The sequence below is a fragment of the Mobula hypostoma genome, chromosome 8 (assembly GCF_963921235.1).
Source record: "Mobula hypostoma chromosome 8, sMobHyp1.1, whole genome shotgun sequence".
Classification (NCBI taxonomy): Eukaryota; Metazoa; Chordata; class Chondrichthyes; order Myliobatiformes; family Myliobatidae; genus Mobula; species Mobula hypostoma.
The window spans coordinates 82,503,375-82,524,933 of record NC_086104.1 but is presented as its reverse complement, the minus strand read 5'-3'; the positions used below and the strand labels follow the sequence as shown (position 1 = coordinate 82,524,933).

Here is a 21,559-nt window from a genome sequence, read left to right as displayed (position 1 = left end):
TGACATCACTAGTTTTAAAAAAATCTTGTAATCAAGACCTACGACGGCAAGATCCTCCTACTCTATCTTGGCTGACTTCTGTGTCAATTAGAGACCGACTCTACCTAGCTGGTTGTTGTGGAGCCTGTATAGTGAGCACCTTGCATTAAGTATTTTGCTTAAATGCTTACACTGCTGTCCCTTGCTGCCACTATCTTTGGTGCTGCCAGCTGCATCCTTCTTTCCACAGGTCTAAGCTTCTATTTAATAGTAATCTTTGAATGGTTTCCATTCCTATTACTTTTTGCCAGTAGAGGGCTTGGAGAGTTCAGTGCACTCAACATGATAACACAGCTGCTGCAGCTCAGCACCAGTTTCTTAAGAGCAACTGGAGATGGACCACTAATGCTGGTCTTCCCAGCAAAGCCTACAGTCTGAAAAAGAAAATGTGGGCCTTAAAGTAATAGTTGATAAAGATATGGCAAGCAGAACATTAAAAGAGTGCAGAGAAAATTTACAAGGATGTTGCCAGGGATAGGATGAACGGGTTAGGACTAAAGCTTAGAAGAATGGGAGAGATTTGACAGTGGTATACAAAACAATGTGTGGTATAAATAGGGTAAATGCAAGCAGACTTTTTCCACTGAGGTGAGGTGAGACCAGAATGAAAGGTCATGGGTTAAGGGTGAAAGGTGAACCTAAGGGGAACGTCTTTATTCAGTGGGTGGTGAGAATATGGAACAAGCTGCCAGCGGAAGTGGTGGATGCAGGTTCGATTTCAACATTTAAGAGAAATTTGAATAGGTACACAGATGGCAGGGTTATGGAGGACTATGGTCTGGGTGCAGGTTGATAGGACTAGGCAGATTAATAGTTCAGCATAGACTAGATGGGCCAAAGGGCCTGTTTCTGTGCTATAGTCTATAACTATATCACCATCTGATTAGGGAATGTGAGCATGACTTTGTGAGGGGCAGATCATGCCTCACAAGCCTGATTGACTTGTTTGAGGAAGTGACAAAACAAATTGAAGGTAGAGCAGTGGATGTGGTGTATATGGATTTTAGTAAGGCAATCGACAAGGTTCCCCATGGTAAACTCATTCAGGAAGTCAGGAGGCTGGGATCCATGGAAATTTGATTGCGTAGATTCAGAACTGGCTTGCCCACACAAGGCAGAGTTTGGTAGTAGATGGAGTGTAATCTGTCTGGAGGTCTGTGATTAGAGGTGTTCCACGGGATTCAGTTTTGGTACCGTTGTTCTTGTCATAGGGTCCAGTGGAATATTGACAAGATGCAGAGCTGGGCTGAGAAGAGGCAGATGGAGTCCAATCCAGAAAAGTGTGAAGTGCTATCCTTCAGGTCAAACTTGCAGACAGCACAAGGTTAATGGCAGAGTACTTAACAGTCCTAATGAAGGATCTCGGTCCGAAACGCCGACTGTTTATTCCTTTGCATAGATGCTGCCTGACCTGCTGCGTACCTCCAGCATTTTGCGTAGGTTAATTGCATAATATTTTTAACATCGATAACAGAGAGTAATCAAGTAATCAAATTTGATGCACTGTAATCAAGTTTGATTTTTTAAGTGGCTGCAGATGCCAGAAATCTAAAATAAAAACGAAAATGTTCGAAATACGCACCCATCTACAGAGAGGAAAAGACAACGTCCCAGACTGACAATCAGTGGCACAGCATGCATGCATATGCCGGCAGCGCCGTCTGTTCATGCACTGCGCTTGCGTGCCCCGCAGTATTTCCGTCACCGGCCCCAAACAGCAGAGGCGTGAGAGACGTCGGTTCACCAGTTCCTGTGTCGGGAGAGCGCGTGCGCGTGGGACTGAGCTCACGACGCGAGTGACGTAATGTGACGTGCGCGATGTGCGGGCCGAACAACCCCGCCCACCGCCGCGCGATGGCGACCTAGAGCCCCTGCCCCCACCCACCCGGTTTCACCCAGCTCTCGGCCTACTGCACACGGGCGGCCTGGGCCGCGCAGTCCCGCATTCGGGTGAGTGGTGAGTCGGGCCGTTGTTCGCGCTCGCTTAATCGATCCTGTGCCTCTGGGGTAGGGAGGCGGGCCGGAAGATGAGTGGAAGCACCCGGGGCCGCCGACCTGATACTGACAGGAGGCTGGAGGGAGCGGTGTGGAGTGGGGAGACGGCGTTGGGGGTGGGGTGCTGAGACTGCCGCGGAAGGTACAGGTGATGGGAGCAGCACATGGTCTGTGGGTCGTGTCAGAGGTGAACTCTTTCCCCACGGCCACCATGCACTCTGCCCCCACACAGGGTTACGGGATAGGTCACTGTCTTGCAGAATTGTACCTTCCCGAATAGGGATACATTGCGTTCAAAGCCCCTCTGATTTGTTCCACATTGTTAACTGCTTCCGAAGTGCCCCACCGGACCTTAGAAGTAGAACAACACACATAAAATGATGGAGAAACTTAGCAGGTCAGGCAGTATCTGTGGGGAGGAATAACAGTCGACGTTTCAGGCCATAGATGATGCCTGACCTCCTGAGTTTCTCCAGCATTTTGTGTGTGTTGATCTGGATTTTCAGCATCTGCAGAATCTCATGTGTTTATGACCTTGAACGTATTTTGAAATGCTCTTAAAAGACGCCGTTATAAGTCGTTTTTTTGACCAGTGCTGTAATTTTTGTATACAAGGAAATGGTCGGGTGGGGGGAAAACACTTTTCTATCCAGCCAATCAGAAATTACTTTAGCATCGTTCAATCAGCTGCCGGACATAAACACAAACATGCATACACACGGGTACACTAGGACAGTTTGAATAAGGGGACGAAAAAAACTCCATCCTCCTGACCTTAGTGATCACAACCTGTCTGGAAATTACTTTAGCTGTGATAATTTTATGTTACATGGATATTTTGAGCAGCTTAATCTCTGTAACAGCCAGAAGTAGATCTAGCTGTCATTTGAAGCAGTTTTCTGAACCAGCATCATAAAAATGCTAGAAAATAAAAGCAAGACTAAGGCCACCAGGCCCCTCAAGCCTGTATTGTCAGTCTATATGGGCATGGTTGATCTATGCTAGTCTCCTGTGCCAGCTCCTCAGAGCCCCAAAGTCTTTAATCCTCCAAATATCTACTTCCACCTTAAAAATCTACCTTATGATCTAGCCTCCACCATTCTCCAGACTAGAGAATTCCAGTGATTCACTACCCTCCCAACCATTTTTATAACATGAAGTTTTACCGTTAACCGAGGGATCAGTGGATCACAGGTTAGGAATCCCTACTCTATTTTTAGAGTTTTCTATGCACCTCAGTTTTAAATGAACAGCCCCTTATCTTGTAATCATGCTCCTTTATTCATGAGTTGCTTACTATTGAAAACATTTTGAGCTCTCTTAGGAGCTTGCATATTTAAATAAGAGATTTCTTCCATAATTCCAAGGAAGCCAAACACAAGTTGTCTAGCTTCTCTAGTACAGATAACCCTCTCATCCTCGGAGTTAATCTAGTATATCTTCTTGGAACTCTCTCGATGCTATGATATCTTTATTTTTACTAAGAGGAGCAAATAAGTATTCAGTATTCTTAATGTGGTCATAAACCACAAAAAAACTGGCAAAATCTTTTATAAAGATCCACTGTCCACTAGATCACAAACCCAGATGTGGTATTGCACCACTTGAAATTTGACATCCCTTGGTTCTTAATTTGTTGAGAATCATAGCAAGATATATTGTGGAAACAGCCCTACAACTGACAATTAACGCCTCATTTACATTACAGTAATCCTACATTAATCATGCATTTTATTCTCCCCACATTCTCATCATCTTTGCCACTCATCTGCATACTAGATGCAACCGGACAACCCACACCATTGATTTCTTCCCACATTCCAAAGCACCTGGAAGAATCCTACTCAGTGACGTCAAGAATATACAAATTCCATACAGACAGCACTAGAGGTCAGGGTCAAACCCAGGACTCTGGCACTGTGAGGCAAATGCCCTACCAACTGCATGACTGTTGGGACAAACCTCTTACAGTGAGTACATATAGTCAACTTAGAACACAACCGCCAATCTCTAAACCTTGATCAGATTACACTTTGACAGTGATCTTGAAGGTGTAAGAGTCCCCTATCCTACCTGGTTAATTAGCAGGATCAAAATTAAACGAAAAATCTCGACATGGGTGGAATTTCACATTTACGTAGAATATAGAAATCTACAGCACATTACAGGCTCTTCAGACAACGATGTTGTGCTAACCATGTAACCTCCTTTAGAAACTACCTAGAATTACCCTACTGCATAGCCCTCTATTTTTCTAAGTTTCATGTACCTATCTAAGAGTCTCTTAAAAGACCCTATTGTATTCGCCTCCACCACCATCGCTGGCAGTGCATTCCGTGTACCCTCCACTCTGTGTGAAAAACTTACCCCTGTACCTTAAAACTATGCCCACTCATGTTAGCCATTTCAACCATGGGGTAAAAGTCTCTGGTTATCCACACCTTTCATCATCTTATATACCTCTATCAGGTCACTTCTCAACCTCCATCGTTCCAAGGAGAAAAGGCCAAGTTCACAACCTACTCTCACAAGACGTGCTCTCCAATCCAGGCAACATCCTTGTGAATCTCCTCTGCATTCTTTCTATAGTATCCACATCCTTCCTGTAGTGAGGAAGTGATTTCTTAGTGTCATGTGCTTCCCTTCACATTTGATGCCATTATCTGATGTCAATATACTACTACTGACTCTTGTTTATTTGGTACTATGTTTATCTATTCTGGAAAACACTTAAACTAGCTAACCACATCCGTCTGACTTCCTACTCAAATTCTAAGGAGTATTAATAAATAATATTTCATAGGGGTAAATAGTAAATTATCTATTTTGCCCACACTGTTTCTATGTTATGCAACAATGGAATTGTAACACAATTGTGCGATTTTCATTATATTTTGCTTAACCTAGAGTAATTGAATTTCATTAATGCTGCATTACTAGTCTTTTTGTGCTTTGTATTTTTTTTGAAAACTTGAATCACAAACGCTTCCTTTGGAATTGTGCAAAGGCGGGAGTGAATGAACAGTGTTGCTAATGTAGAGATCATAATAAACTCCAGGCTATAGCCAGAACGAATTTGATGCCCATTGTTTTGATGTGACAAAACAATTCATGAAGCAAGAAAGCTATGTACTGTAACCCTTCAAGTTCCAGATACTACATGATGAACTAAACAACATAACCTATTCTACTCACAATTATATAATCTTTATTTTTTGATGATTTAATTTTGAGACAGAAATTTATGTGCGATGTTACGCACAACACGCTGGAGGAACTCAGCAGGTCGGGCAACATCCATGGAAATGAACAGTCAACGTTTTGTGCCGTGACCCTTCGTCAGGACTGAAGAAGAAGGGGGCAGGGACCCTATAAAGAAGATGGGGGGAGGATGGGAAGGAGAAGGCTGGTAGGTTCCAGGTGAAAAACCAGTAAGGGGAAAGATCAAGGGGTGGGGGAGGGGATAGGCAGGAATAGGGGAAAGAACAATGGAGGAGGTGGAACCATGAGGGAGTTGATAGGCAGCTGGAGGAGGGGGCAGAGTGATGGGACGGGGGAAGGGAGGGGGAGGGAATTACTGGAAGTTGGAGAATTGAATGTTCATGCCAAGGGGCTAGAGACTACCCAGGCGGTATATGAGGTGTTGCTCCTCCAACCTGAGTTTAGCCTCATGGCAGTAGAGGAGGCCATGTATGGATATATCTGAATGGGAATGTGAAGCAGAGTTGAAGTGGGTGGCAACCGGGAGATCCTGTCTGTTGTGGTGGACGGAGCGGAGGTGCTCGACAAAGCGGTCCCCCAATCTGCGTCAGGTCTCACTGATACCATGCTGAGGCATGGCCTCCTCTACTGCCATGATGAGGCTAAACTCAGGTTGGAGGAGCAACACCTCATATACCGTCTGGGTAGTCTCCAGCCCCTTGGCATGAACATTGAATTCTCCAACTTCCAGTAATTCCCTTCCCCTCCTTTCCCCCATCCCAGTTTCACTCTGCCCCCTCTTCCAGCTGCCTATCACCTCCCTCATGGTTCTGCCTCCTACCCATTGTGCTTTCCCCTACACCTTTCCTGCCTGTCCCCTAACTGCTTCCCCTCCCCCACCCCTTTATCTTTCCCCTTACTGGTTTTTCACCTGGCACCTAGCAGCCTTCTCCTTCCCACCCTCCCCCCACCTTCTTTATAGGGAGGGCCCCTGCCCCCTCCCGCTTCAGTCCTGACGAAGGGTCTCGGCCCGAAACGTTGACTGTTTGTTTCCACGGATGCTGCCCGACTGCTGAGTTCCTTCAGTGTGTTGTGCATGTTACTTTGACCCCAGCATCTGCAGAGTATTTTGTGTTTATGTGAGCTATTATGCAGCTTGCTACGTTCAGTTTATGACTTGTACCTGTACAGGAAATTGGTGTTTCAGGCATGCAAAGCCAAAATATGTAACTTATCAGCCACTTTCATTGTTAATATTTGGCTGTCTTCAGTATGCTGAACATTGGATGTTCCCGTGTATATTCAATGAATACTCTGTACAAATACTCAAACATTTTCAGATATAATCAGCCAAAATTGCTGAAGAGTTAATTTAAGTACTGTTCTACTGACCTCATCAGAAAACATTTCTCTAACTGAAACAATGTAGTGGTCTATAATTATTTCACAGGAACTAAACGTTTGAAGCTTCACTGTACACTCAGCATTTGAAGGGGACATGGTAATGTAGTGGTTAGCACAACACTATTACAGCAGCAGTGACCCAGGTTCAGTTCCTGCCACTTTCTTTTAGGAGCTTGCACATCCTCCCTGTGACTGCATGGGTTTTCTCTGGGTGCTTTGGCTTCCTCCCATGTTCCAAAGACATATGGGTGAATAAGTATTCAAAGTACATTTATTCTCAAAGTTTGTATGCAGTATACAACCCTGAGATTCGTCTTCCCACAAACAGCCACTAAACAAAGAAAATCATGGAATCCATTCAAAGAATAAACATCAGCCCCTCCCCCATGCACAAAAAATTGCATTAGTAGCAACAGAAAAAGATCTGGCAAAATAGCAACAAAAGGAGGAACGGCCAGAAACACATCATAACGTGAGATATTACAGAGTCCAATCCACAAACTGTCGATTAATAGCCTAATTAGTCACGTGGCTGTAATTGGGCAGCACCATCTCATTGGATCCAAAGGGCCTGTTACTGGCTGTAAGTCTCTAAATCTAAATCATAAAGCAAAAAATATAGTAGTCCAGTTTTTTAAAAAGTACTAATAGTAAAATTGTATTTTATAAATATTGCAGTAGTGGTACAGGTTTTCCCCGCCATCTGAAGGTAGAGCGTTCCTATGAAACGGTTTGTAAGCTGGAATGTCGTAAAGCGAGGAAGCAATTACCATTTATTTATATGGGAAAATTTTGTGAGCGTTCACAGACCCAAAAATAACCTACCAAATCATGCCAAATAACACATAAAACCCAAAATAACAGTAACATATAGTAAAAGCAGGAACGATATGATAAATACACAGCCTATATAAAGCAGAAATACTTTTCCACAATCATTGCCGGCACTGTTCTCCGTAGCGAAAATCTCATGCAAGCGCTCTTGGCAGAAACACAGCGCAAGCGTTCTCGGCAGAAACACTCTCTCCAGTAACCTTTAAGCTATGAAGCTGCCAAATCATACTAAATAACACATAAAAATACACAGCCTATATAAAGTAGAAATAATATATGTACAGTGTAGTATCACTTACGGGAATCGGGAAGACAGCTTGCTGAGCACACTGATGGTGGTGTGTTAGACTGAGTCGTCGGAGGTTGGGGTGGTGCAGTGGTCCCCACTCTCCGGGCAGCGAACTGATACCGGTCCGCCAAGCATGCAGTGGGGCAGCGGTAGCCAGGAGACACCCAGCACATCTTTAAGAAAAAAGCTAAAACAAACATGCTAATTAATTAGGTGCTGCCTGGCACATAATTGTCGGCCCAGATCAGAGGCGACGCAGTCAGCAATCACCTCTGATCTGGGCCGACATTTACGTGCCGGGCGGCACCTAATTAATTAGCATGTTTATTTCGGCTTTTTTCTTAAAGGTGTGCTGTGTGCCTCCCGGCTACCGCTGCATTCTCCGCGAAACGGTATCTGCTGCCTGGGGAATGGGGTGGTGGGACAGTGGGGTGTCATCTCATCGTCGTCTGTTTCCATTAGGACAGGCAGGTCATCTTCTCCTATGTCTGCCTGCCTCGATGTCGAAGGTCAAGGTTTGTCATCTGCTGTGGTTGATGTGGAAGGCTTGCTTGACTGCTGAGCCTCGCGCATCTTTGTATCATACAGTTCTTTGTAAGCACTCAAACCATCTTGCAAATATGCCCTAAACCGACGTACCCTTTCAAAATTAAAGTCGTACTTTATCATTGCAGCGAAAAAGCTTCACGTTCAGTTCCTGGACGACTTCACTTTCGCTACTGAATTCAGTTTCAATTGTTATCCTTTCCTTTTCCAATTGCATCAGCTCTTCATCTATCAGTTCTTGGTCATGGGATGCCAAAACCTCTTCAACATCATCTTCGTCAACTTCCACAAGCCAAACTCACTTTGTCCTTACTTCATTCATCACGATCGAAACGCTTAATTATGTCTAGTTTTACGCTAAGTGTAACACCCTTACGAGTTCTTTTAGGCTTTTCCGATACCTTAGAACTCATCTTGCTACCGGCTGCTCACAGGCACGTGTTTAAGCAATACCGGCTGGAATGCAGTTCCGAATCCAGGGGAGGAGTGGCTGCTTGGGGAGCGCACTGCCTTTCTTCGTAACAGTGAAAACACCTTCTGTTAGCGAAAACAGAGAACTAATGTAGGTCTTTCGTAACAGTGGGGTTTCGAAAAGCGGGGGACACCTATACATTGAAAGCATGTGATTCTTTGGGAGGACACAAATCGGGAGGAGTAAACCATTCGGTCCTCAACCTGATCTCTCATTTAGTAAGATTACGGCTCATCTGATTGTGGTTTCACCACTATTTTCCAGTCTATCCACGGTAACCTCCAAGCTCCTTGGCTTTCAAGTAGCTGTCCTCAAGTTTCAAACACATGCAACAAATTTGAATCCATGCCCTTTGTTGAAGGGTTTTAAAAAGGGTTCTAAGAGTAACCCTGGCAATTATCGGCCTGTGAGTTTGACGTCAGTGGTGGGTAAATTGATAGAAAGTATTCTTAGAGATGGTATATATAATTATCTGGATAGACAGGATCTGATTAGGAACAGTCAACATGGATTTGTGCGTGGAAGGTCATGTTTGACAAATCTTATTGAATTTTTTGATGAGGTTACTAAGAAAGTTGATGAGGGTAAAGCGGTGGATGTTGTCTATATGGACCAGTAAGGCCTTTGACAAGGTTCCACACAGAAGGTTAGTTAGGAAGGTTCAATCGTTAGGCATTAATATGGAAGTAGTAAAATGGATTCAGCAGTGGCTAGATGGGAGCCGCCAGAGAGTAGTGGTGGATAACTGTGTATCAGATTGGAGGACGGTGTGTAGCGGTGTGCCTCAGGGATCTGTACTGGGTTCAATGTTGTTTGTAATGTATATTAATGATCTGGTTGATGGGGTGGTAAATTGGATTTGTAAGTATGCAGATGATACTAAGATAGGTGGTGTTGTGGATGATGAGGTACGTTTTCAAAACTTGCAGAGAGATTTAGGACAGTTAGAAGAGTGGGCTGAAAGATGGCAGATGGAGTTTAATGCAGAAAAATGTGAGGTGCTACATTTTGGTAGAACTAATCAAAATAGGATATACATGGTAAATGGTAGGGCATTAAAGAATGCTGTAAAACAGAGGGATCTGGGAATAATGGTGCATAGTTCCCTGAAGATGGAATATCATGTGGATAGGGTGGTGAAGAAAGCTTTTGGTTTGCTGGCCTTTATTAATCAGAGCATTGAGTATAGGAGTTGGGATGTAATGTTGAATTTGTATAAGGCATTGGTAAGGCCAAATCTGGAGTATTGTTTACAGTTCTGGTCACCCAATTATAGGAAAGATGTCAATAAAATTGAGAGAGTACAGAGGAGGTTTACTAAAATGTTGCCTGGGTTTCATCTCCTAAGTTACAGAGAAAGGTTGAACGAGTTAGGTCTTTATTCTTTGGAGCGTAGAAGGTTGAGAGGAGACTTGATATAGGTGTTTAAAATTATGAGAGGGATTGATAGAGTTGACATGGTTAGACTTTTTCCATTGAGAGTGGGGAAGATTCAAACAAGAGGACATGGGTTGAGAGTTAGAGGACAAAAGTTTAGGGGTAACATGAGGGGGAACTTCTTTACTCAGAGAGTGGTAGCTGTGTGGAATGAGCTTCCAGCAGAAGTAGTTAAGGCAGGCTCGATGTTCACAAGATCACAAGACAAAGGAGCAGAAGTAGGCCATTCGGCCCATCGAGTCTGCTCTGCAGCTCCCCCATGAGCTAAACTATTCACCCATCTAGTTCCAATTTCCGGCTTTTTCTCCATATCCCTTGATACTCTGACTAATTAGATACCTGTCAATCTCCTCTTTAAACACCCTCAATGATCGGGCCTCCACAGCTGTATGTGGCAATGAATTCCACAAATCCACGACCCTCTGGCTAAAAAAATTTCTCTTCATCTCTGTTTTAACTGGGTACCCTCTAATTCTAAGACTATGGCCTCTTGTCCTGGACTCACCCACCAAGGGAAACAACCTTTCCACATCTACTCTGTCCAACCCTTTCAACATTGGAAATGTTTCTATGAGATCCCCTCTCATTCTTCTATACTCTAATGAATACAATCCAAGAGCCGACAAACGCTCCTCATATGTTAGCCCCTGCATTCCAGGAATCTTCCTCGTAAATCTTCTCCGAATTCTCACCAACATCAGTACATCCTTTCTAAGATAGGGGGCCCAAAACTGCACACAGTATTCCAAATGAGGTCTCACTAATGCCCCATAGAGCCTCATCAACACCTCCTTACTCTTATACACTATTCCTCTTGAAATGAATGCCAACATAGTATTCGCTTTCCTTACCACCGATCCAACTTGGTGGTTAACCTTTAGGGTATCCTGCACGAGGACCCCCAAGTCCCTTTGCACTTCCGATTTTTGAATTTTCTCCCCATCTAAATAATAATCTGCCCGATTATTTCTTCTTCCGAAATGTACAACCGTACATTTGTCAACGTTGTATCTCATCTGCCATTTCTTTGCCCACTCTCCTAAACTGACTAAGTCTCTCTTCAACCTTTCCGTTTCTTTAACATTTCCTGCTCCTCCACCCACCCTGGTGTCATCCGCAAACTTAGCCACAAACCCATTTAATCCATAATGCAAATCACCGATATACATCATAAAAAGAAGCGGCCCCAACACCGACCCCTGCGGAACACCACTAGTAACCGGCAACCAATCAGAATAGGATCCCTTTATTCCCACCCTTTGCTTTCTGCCCATCAGCCAATGCTCCACCCATTTCAATAGCTTTCATATAATTTCACGGGCTCTCATCTTGTTAAGCAGCCTCATATGCGGCACCTTATCAAAGGCCTTTTGAAAATCCAAATACACAACATCCACAACCTCTCCCTTGTCAATCTTATTCGAGATTACCTCAAAAAATTCCAATAGGTTGGTGAGACAGGATCTTCCCTTCATGAAATCATGCTGGCTTCGGCCTATCTTGTCATGCACCTCGAGGTAATTCATAACCTCGTCCTTGAGGATTGACTCCAATATCTTTCCAACTACCGATGTCAGACTAATAGCTCTGTAATTTTCTTTTTGCTGCCTCCTTCCTTTCTTAAATAACGGAACTACATTTGCGACCTTCCAGTCCTCCAGAACCATGCCAGAGTCTATTGATTCCTGGAAGATCATTTCCAATGCTTCCACAATCTCCAAAGCCACCTTTTTCAGGACCCTTGGGTGCACCTCATCCAGACCAGGAGACTTATCTATTCTTAGTCCACTTAGCTTCCCAAGCACTTTCTTTCTAGTTATCTTGACTGTACCTAATTCTATTCCCTGATACCTCTGGCTATCAGGTATATTGCTCATGTCTTCCACTGTGAAGACTGATGCAAAATACTCATTCAGTTCCTCTGCCATCTCTTTGTTATCCGTTATAATTTCTCCAGCATCATTTTTATTCGGTCCCGTATCTACCCTTGTCACACTTTTACTCTTAATATATTTTAAAAAACTCTTAGTATCTTTTTTTATGTTAATCGCCAACTTCCTTTCATAATTCATCTTTTCTTTCCTAATGACTTTCTTAGTTTCCTTCTGTAAGTTTTTAAGTCTTCCAGTCCTCATTTTTCCCACTAATTTTTGCTTCCTTGTACGCCGTTTCTTTTGCTTTTATTTTTGCCTTAACCTCTCTCATTAGCCACATTTGTGTCATTTTTCCATTCATTATTTTCTTCTTTCTTGGAATATATTTTTCCTGCATTTTCCTTATTTCTTGTAGGAATTTCATCCAATTCTGCTCTGCCGTCCCTCCATTTAGCTTACTTTTCCAGTCGACTTGGGCCAGTTCCTCTCTCATACCACTGTAATTTCCCCTGTTCCACTGAAATATCGATACACCTGATACCAGCTTCCCCTTTTCAAATTTGAAACTGAACTCAATCATATTATGATCACTACTTCCAAGGGGTTACTTTACCTCCAGCTCCCCTAATCGCCTCAGTTTCGTTACACAGCACCCAATCCAAAACAGCCGGTCCCCTGGTGGGCTTCTGGACAAGCTGCTCCAAAAAGCCATCCTGTAGGCATTCTACAAACTCCCTCTCCTGAGCTCCATTACCTTCCTGACTTTCCCAATCCATAATTAATCCATAAATCCCCCATAATTATCTTGACGTTTTCCTTCTGACACGCTTTTTCTATTTCCAGTTGCAACTTGTAGTCCACATCCCGGCTGCTGTTTGGAGGCCTGTATATAACTGCTATTAGTGTTGTCGTTTAAAGTTAAATTGGACAACTATATGGACAGGAAAGGAATGGAGGGTTATGGGCTGAGTGCAGGTCGGTGGGACTAGGATAGCGTAAGAGTTCGGCACGGACTAGAAGGGCCGAGATGGCCTGTTTCCATGCTGTAATTGTTATATGGTGTTTAGAGGAGTCACACATGTGAAGAAAAAAATTGCCCATTTCAGTTAGGCAGCCAATTTCTAACCTTGTCGTTATCTCACCTCTACAACATAGGATTTTGCTTTCCACAAGGATTGCTTTTACATTTTGTCCCTCAGAGCATCTTGTGTTCTTTCTCTTCTCTGGCACAGTAAGACTGCATTAATCCAATGTGCTCAGTAGTGCAGATTGACAAATTTTCCAGATACTTGAATGTTATTCTTAATTAATACTCCTACCCATTTTTAAATCTTTTATTTGGAACGTTACACAGTATTATAAATAAGTTCCCAGTGAATCTGCTAAATTTAATGGGAGTGAGTGAAATGAGATCCTGGTTACCTTAATTAGAGAGTAAGGAATGAGTTCCCTTTGAGTCAAGAGAGAACCGAGTTTGAAATAAAGAGCATGTTTTAGCAATTATTTCATGTATTCTACAAAATTTAGATATCTGGGCAATTTTTTTTCTCAGATTTCTTTTCTATTTTGTCACTTTTACATTTTAAAATGTCCTCTTGAGAAGATGTCTTTTTTGCTCCTTTAATTTGTCAATGGCCTTCAGTCATCTTGAAGTGTGTGCAGGAATCCAGGCCTATGGTGGGTTTAATCATGGGAACCATTGTGCCCGTGTCCTGAAGGGAACGTGAAAATCAGCGTCTTAGATGTTGGAAATTTAAAACAAGATGCTGGAAACACTTAACACATCAGGCCACTTCTGTGGCAAGAGAAGCAATTAAGTTTTCAAGTCAGCGACCGGGATTGATTGGCAAGAACAGATAAAATTAAGGCAGGGGCAAGCAGAGCAGCCGTTATTCGAGTGGACAGTGTTACCTGCGGCTTGAGTGAGAGAAGGCGAAAAACCCATAGGTAGTTTTTTCTCCCAGTTTATTTATTGCTTTTTTCTTTATATTTGCACCGTTAGAACAGTAGGGATTCTGGGCAGGATAGTTGAAAGCTCCTCTTGTGGGACGAGGGAAGGCAGGGAGACCTCCAGTGCCCCTGACAGCTGCACCTGCAAGAAGTGCATCCAGCTGCTGCTTCTAACAATCCACGTTAAGTATTGGAACTGGAAGTGGATGAACTTTGGATCATTTGGGAAGCTGCTGGGGTGATAAATAGGACATATAGAGAAGTAGTTACATCCATGGTGCAGGACACAGAAAACTGGGTGACAGTCAGCAGGGGGAAATGGGTTAGGAGTCAGTGCAGAGTACCCCTGTGCCCATCCCCCTCAACAAAAGAAATACCACTTTGGATACTGTTTGGGGGGGTGCGGGAATGATCTAACAGAGGAATGTCACAGTGGTCAGGTTCCTGGCACTGATTCTGGCTCTGTGACTCGAGTAGGAGAGGAGAAAAGGCATGCTGTCGTGTTAGGGGAGCGGACAGGAGGTTCCCGAATGGTGTGTTGCCTCCTAGGTGCCAGGGTCTGGGACATCTTGGATCGAGCCGTCAGCTTTCAGTGAGGGTGAGCAGCCAGAGGTCATGGTCCAAGTAGGTAGGAAGATAACATGGGTAGGAAGGTTCTGCAATGTGAGTGTAGGGAGTTAGGTGCTAAGTTAAGGAACAGGACCTCCAGGGTTGTAATCTCATGATTGCTACCCATGAGGCCAGAAATAGGAAGATTGTACAGTTTAATTTGTTGGTGTAGGAGGGAGGGGATAAGATTTTTGGATCATTGGGCTGTCTTCCAGGGAAGGTAGGACCTGTACAGAAGAGACAGTTTGCACCTGAACTGGAGGGAGACTGACATTCTAGTGGGAAGGTTTGCTAGTGCTGCATGAGTAAATTTAAAATGGAGTTATAGCGGAATGGGAACCAGAGTGCCAGAACAGATAGTGGAGAGGTTGTGGAGGCTGATGTTGGTAAGACCTCAGACAAAGTCAGGACTCAAAAGGTTAAGCCTGGTGCGACTAGTGTTCCAAGCTACATATACTTCAATGCAAGAAGTATCGTAGGAAAGGCGGATGAGCTCAGGGCATGGATCAGCACATGGAATTGTGATATTGTGACTATTAGTGAGACTTGGTTTCAGGAGGGGCAGGACTGGCAGCTCAATAATCCGGTGTTCCGTTGTCTTAGACCCGACAGAGTGGGAGAGATTAAAGGGACAGGGTGGCGTTACTAGTCAGGGAAAATGGCACGGTAGTGCTCCGTCAGGACGACTGGAGAAATCGTCTAGTGAGGCTTTATAAGTGGAACTGAGGAATAAGAAAGATATGATTACGTTAATGGGATTATGTTACAGACCACCCAACAGTCCGTGGGAGAGGAACAAATTTGTAGAGGATTGCAGGCGGTTGTAAGAAACATAAAGTTGTTATATTAGGTGATTTTAACTTTCCACATATTGACTGGGACTCCCATACTGTAAAAAGACTAGATAGGATAGGGTTTGTCATATGTGTTCAGGGAAGTTTCCTTAATTAGTTCATAGAAGTCCCAACTAGCGAGAGTGCGATACTTGAGCTCCTGTTAGGGAATGAGACAGAGCAGGTGACAGAAGTTTGTTTAGGGAAATACTTCACATCTAGTGATTATGGGCTAAATGCAAGCAGGCTTTTTCTGCTGAGGTTGGGTGGGGTTACAACTAGAGGTCATGGGTTAAGGGTGAAAGGTGAAAAGTTAAGGGGAACGTGAGGGAACTTCAGTCAGAGCCATGAGAGTGTGGAACAAGCTGCTAGCACAAGTTGTGCATGTGAGCTGGATTTCAATGTTTAAGAGATGTTTGAATATGTAAATGGATGGTCGGGGTATACAGGGCTATGGTCTCAGTGCAGGTCGATGAGACTAAGCAGTTTAAATGGTTCCATATGGACTGGATGGGCTGAAAGGCCTGTTTGTGTGCTGTTCTTTTCTATGACTGATCTGACAAAGGATCTCTGACCTGAAACGTCAGCTCACAAACAAGAGGTGACCCCCACCACCCTGAACACCCCAAACCTCCCTTCCCCTTAGACACGACCAACCCCCCTCCAATCCCAACTTTCATCTGTGCTGGGTTTTCACCATTCCCTTTGACCTTCTCTTCTCTGAGGCAGAACATTCTGTCCTCAGTAAGGGCTCCACCTTTGTTCCCCCTGCACTCACACCTCAGTGAGTTCCATGCATGCCACGATGCTGAGCTCTTCTTCTGCCGCCTCCGTCTCCGAGCCTATTTCTTTGGCAAGGACTCCATACCCCGCACTGATGACCCCTTCTCCAGTCTTCAACCCTCCTCCTCTTCCTGGACACCCTGCCCTAGTGTTCTGCCTGCTCTGGACCTTTTCATTGCCAACAGCCGATGGGACATTAACCACTCTAGACTTCAACACTCCTCTCTCCTATTCCAGCCTCACTCCTTCCAAACGTTCGGCTCTCCACTCTCTCCACACCAATGCTAACCTCACCATCAAACCCACAGATAAAGGGAGATGCTGTAGTAATCTGGCATACCGACCTCTACCTTGCTAAGGTCCAGTGTGAATTCTCAGACGCCTCCTCTCACTTACCCCTCGAACGGGACCCCACTAAGGCCATTGTTTCCCACACCATTACCAACTTTATTAACTTTGGGAATCTCCCATCCACCAGCACCAACCTCACAGTTACTGCACCCTGCACCTCCTGTTTCGACATCCTCCCTAAGATCCACAAACCTGCTTGTCCAGGGAGACCCCTTGTTTCAGCCTGTTCCTGCCCCAGTGAACTCATATCGGCATAACTTGACACTGTTTTATTCTCCTCCCCCCCCCCCCCCCCATTTCAGTCCCTTCCTACCTGCATCAGTGATATCTCACTTATCTACTTATCTCACTTGCTCTGGATCTTTTCAATGATTTCAGTTTTCCAGGCCCCCATGATCTTATTTTTAGTATGGATATCCAGTCCCTAAACACCTCTGTCCCCCACCAGGAAGGCCTCAAAGCTCTTTTTTTCTGGACACTAGACCTAACGAGTTCCCTTCACCACCACTCTCCTCCACCTAGCAAAGCTTGTGCTCACTCTAAATAATTTCTCCTTTGGCTCCTCCCACTTCCTTCAAACAAAAGGGATAGCCATGGGCACTCGATTGGGTCTGTGCCTGTCTGTTTGTTGGCTGCATGGAACAGTCTATGTTGCAAACCTACACTGCACTTTTCCTACGTTACATCGATGCCTGCATTGGTGCTGCTTCCTGCACTCATGCTGAGCTCATCAGCTTCACCCACTTTGCCTTCAACTTCCACTCTGCCCTCGAATTCACCTGGTCTATTTCCAATACCTCCCTTCCCTTTATCGATAACATGATCTCTATCTCTGGAGACAGCTTATCCAGCGTTGTCGATTACAAACCCATGTTTTACAAGCAGCCGTGAGTACCTGCGCTATACCTCATACCACCCTGCTACTTGTAAAAATGCCATCCCCTTCTCTCAATTCCTCTGTCTCCACAGTATCTACTCTCAGAATGAGCCTTTTCATCCTAGAACAAAGGGGATGTCTTCATAGAAAGGGGCTTCCCTTCCTCCACCATCAACTTTGACCTCAACCGCATCTCTTCCGTTTCACGCACGTCTGCTCTTACCCCATCCTCCTGCCACCCTACCAGGAAATAGGGTTCCTCTTCTCCTCACCTACCACCCTACCAGCCTCTGCGCTCAGCACATAATTCTCCGAAACTTCTGCCACCTCCAACAGGATCCCACCACCAAGCACATCTTTCCCTCTCGCCCACTGATCTCCCTCCTGGCACTTACCCTTGCAAGCAGAACAAGTGCTACATCTGCCCCTGGACCACCTCCCATTCACCATTCAGGGCCCTAAACAGTCCTTCCGAGTCGTTTACTGCGTTCAGTGTTCCCAGTGGAGCCTCCTGTATATTGGCGAGACCTGGTGTAGAGTGGGAACTTGTTTCACCAAGAATCTACGCTATGTCCGCCAGAACAAGCAGGATCTTCCAGCGGCCACCCATTTTAATTCCACTTCCCATTCCCATTCCGATATGTCCATCCATGACCTCCTCCACCGTCGTGCTGAGGCCACACTTAGATTGGAGGAACACCTTGGATTCCATTTGGGTAGCTTCCAACCTGATGGCATGAACATCAATTTCTCAAATTTCCGGTAATGCCCCTGACCCCACTCCCACCCCCGCCCTTCACTATTTCCCATCCCCTTTTTCCTCTCTCACCTTATCTCCTTGCCCACCCATCGCCTCCCTCTGGTGCTCCTCCCCTCTTTTTCTTACTTCCCTGTCATAGAAACATAGAAAATAGGTGCAGGAGTAGGCCATTCGGCCCTTCGAGCCTGCACCGCCATTCAGTACGATCATGGCTGATCATCCAACTCAGAACCCTGTACCAGCCTTCCCCCCATACCCCCTGGTCCCCTTAGCCACAAGGGCCATATCTAACTCCCTAGGTATACTTGGTTGATCCCCATATTTTGCTCATTAATCTGAAGACATTTCTAACTTTGCTGAATTTGCACTAAATGTCATCCTTGGTCCCACCATCTTGCCAAATGATGCTGCCCAGCTAGGTGAATCCAGTGGTGCTGAGTAAGTCGACGGCATATGCCTTGATAGGACAAGCAGAGTCTACATTGATGGTCATTGTCTCAGTCTTTCTCTGGCTGTTTCGAGTCCAACCCTGTCCACCATATGTACACAGGCACTGAGTTTTCTTTTGCACCTGCTCATACGTATGTGATGGTAATGCAAGGTCATCCACAAGTTCTCCTATCGGCACTCAATCCTACGTTCTGTTGCTTTGTTGATATCTAATGGTTCCCTGTAAAACATTCTGAATAATTCAAAACAGTCACCTGGAATTCCTTCACAATTTAATTACCCTATGGACAATATGTACCCTCTACTCTGACCTCTTTTGGATATCTAACTATTCATTCACTCAGCTTTAATAGCAAAGGCTTCACTTATCTTTGTGGACACAAGAGACTGCAGATGCTGGAGTTTGGAGCAATGCACAATCTGCTGGATGAACTCACCAGGTCAAGCAGTATCAATAGAAGGACAGAAACTGTTGATGGTTGGAGTCATCTTACACTACTCCACAGTCCAGCAACCATGTCCAAATCTCTTCTTGCCACTCCCCTCTCCGCTCTCAGTCTTGAAGCAAGATTTCAACCTGAAATGCTTAAATTTTCTTTCCTCTCACTGGTGCCGCTCGACGTGCCGAGTTTATCCAGCAGATTGTGTGTTTCCTTATCATTGCCTGAACTCTAAAGCCTTCTCCTTAACTTCACCCTTGGTTTCTCTTCACATCCAAACACCTCTCAAAAATCTCAGTATGACATTTTCAGTTAATTCTGCTGGTACAGCTCCGCAGTTGCTTTGACCTATTAATCTATGACATGTGTACAATGTTTAAGGCACTTTATAAATGCAAGTCGATGCTGTTACGGATTAACATACACTCCAAACCAACTAAATCAGTGGTTGTGATATTTACAGAGAGGCTTTAGAAAAGTATGTGGGAAACCCTGCAAGCTTGGTTCTAATGAAACATATGTTGTTATCTTCTGTTTTGGGGTGGGTGGCAAAGAAGGAAGTGGCACTTGGAAGTAGGGAAGGGATTGGAGGGTTTGCTCCTGATCATTTCAGGAGAAAGTGAGAGAACTCTATTGATGAGGTAACTTTCAATTCTTGAGTGTCACAGCAATGCAAAAGGCATAGCCTTCTGCCATCAGCAGCTGTGGGCTCCATTTCAATGCCAGATTTCCTGAGCTCTGGAAAATACAGCAAACAATTATTTAATTTAAATCAATCCCCAACTGCATTGTGAAAGTCTCAACAGCCTAAATGTGAAACAGCATGCAAATACCATCACAAAAAAGGCACGACAGCACCTCTAGAGGTTTGCGCAGATCTGGCATGTCATCTAAAACTTTCAAAAACTTCTAATGATGCACACTGGACAGTACCTTGACAGGTTACATCACAGCCTGGTATGGAAACACCAATGCCCATGAACGGAAAAGCCTAAAAAAGTTGTGGATACAGCTCACTTCATCACAGGCAAAACCCTCACCAGCACTGAGCATATCTAGAAGGAGCACAGCCACAAGAAAGCAGTGACCATCAACAAGGACCTCCACCATCCAGGCCAGGCCCTCTTCTCACTGCTAAGGAGGTACATGAGCTTTAGGTCCCAAACCACCACCAAGTTTAGGAACAGTTATTACTCTTCAACCATCAGCCTCCTAAATCACTGTGGACAATTTCACCCACCTCAACTCGAAACTGATTCCACAACCTATGATCTCACTTCCAAGGACTCTACAACTCATTTTCTTAGTATTATCTGTTCGTTTATTTGTATATTTATTTATATTATTTGTGCAGTTGCCTTCTTTTGCACATTGGCTGTTTTTCATTTATCCTATTGTCTTTCTCTGTTCTACTGTGAATGCCTGCAAGAAGATGAATCTCAAGGTGGTATATGGTGACATACAAGCACTTTGACAATAAATTTACTTTGAATTTTAACATCTTCTCTCATTTTACATTTTATGTCCATGAGAAGGGGGAATTGTGCTGATACCAACTTAACTCATTTTTCAGTAGGCTGGAAAGGGTGCACAAAGCAACTTCACGTACCTTGTCACCTCCAACCAGAAAGAGGTCTACAGCTGCTAACTGGACCTGCAGCTTTTCACACAGATCAGTCAACAGCTCTTTACTTCATCCCTCTCCCTCCATGTTTCACCTATCATCTGGTGTTTCTCTCTTCCCTCCCCCACCTTTTAAATCTACTTCTCAGCTTTTTTTCTCCAGTCCTACTGAAGGGTTTTGGTCTCTAATGTTGACAGTACTCTTCCATAAATGCTGTTTGGCCTGCTGACTTCCTCCAGCATTTTGTATATGTTGCTGAAACATCAGCTATTTCTCTTCCTAGAAAATGTGGCCTGACCAGTTAAGTATTTCCAGCATCTTCTGTTTTTGTTTCTGATGAGCCATATGCTGAACCAGCAGGATTTCTGAGCTATGAGACAGCATTGGATTACTGGCATTAACCTTGCCACTAGAAAACAAATTAATAATATTGTCATTGAGTGAATATGTTGTACACCAAGAAAATGTGTGCAAATTTATCCAATACAAATTAGATTATTTTTCTTCAGATCATTTTGGAATTTAGTAAAAAAAAATTAGTTTTTATTTCAAATACCTCAGAGCTGTAGGATTATACCAGTTTTGCTTTCTAGCTAATTTTTTAAATATATCATCATTGTTAAAAGAGAAGAAAATGATAGAATACTTTCAATTTTTCTGGTACTTTTTTATTCTTTTTCTTTCTAAATTTGAAAACAATACATCAAACGGCTGTGCTTCAGCAGCCAATGTAGTGAAATATATTACATTGAATCTACAGTGAAGAAACCAGGCTCATCAATATGTTCTGA

The 21,559-nt window shown here is 44.1% G+C and overlaps 1 protein-coding gene across 2 annotated transcripts in view; it reads left to right on the top strand.

The window, feature by feature from the left end:
- Positions 1 to 1,854: 1,854 nt before the first annotated feature.
- Positions 1,855 to 21,559, top strand: part of gzf1 (GDNF-inducible zinc finger protein 1) — a 35,320-nt gene continuing 15,615 nt past the window's right edge. The window contains exon 1 of one of the 2 annotated variants that reach the window (XM_063056226.1): positions 1,855 to 1,989. The gene's annotated coding sequence lies outside the window, so the exon portion shown is untranslated. Of the gene's footprint in view, positions 1,997 to 21,559 lie in introns of both variants that reach the window. The other variant, XM_063056227.1, reaches the window with a different exon arrangement.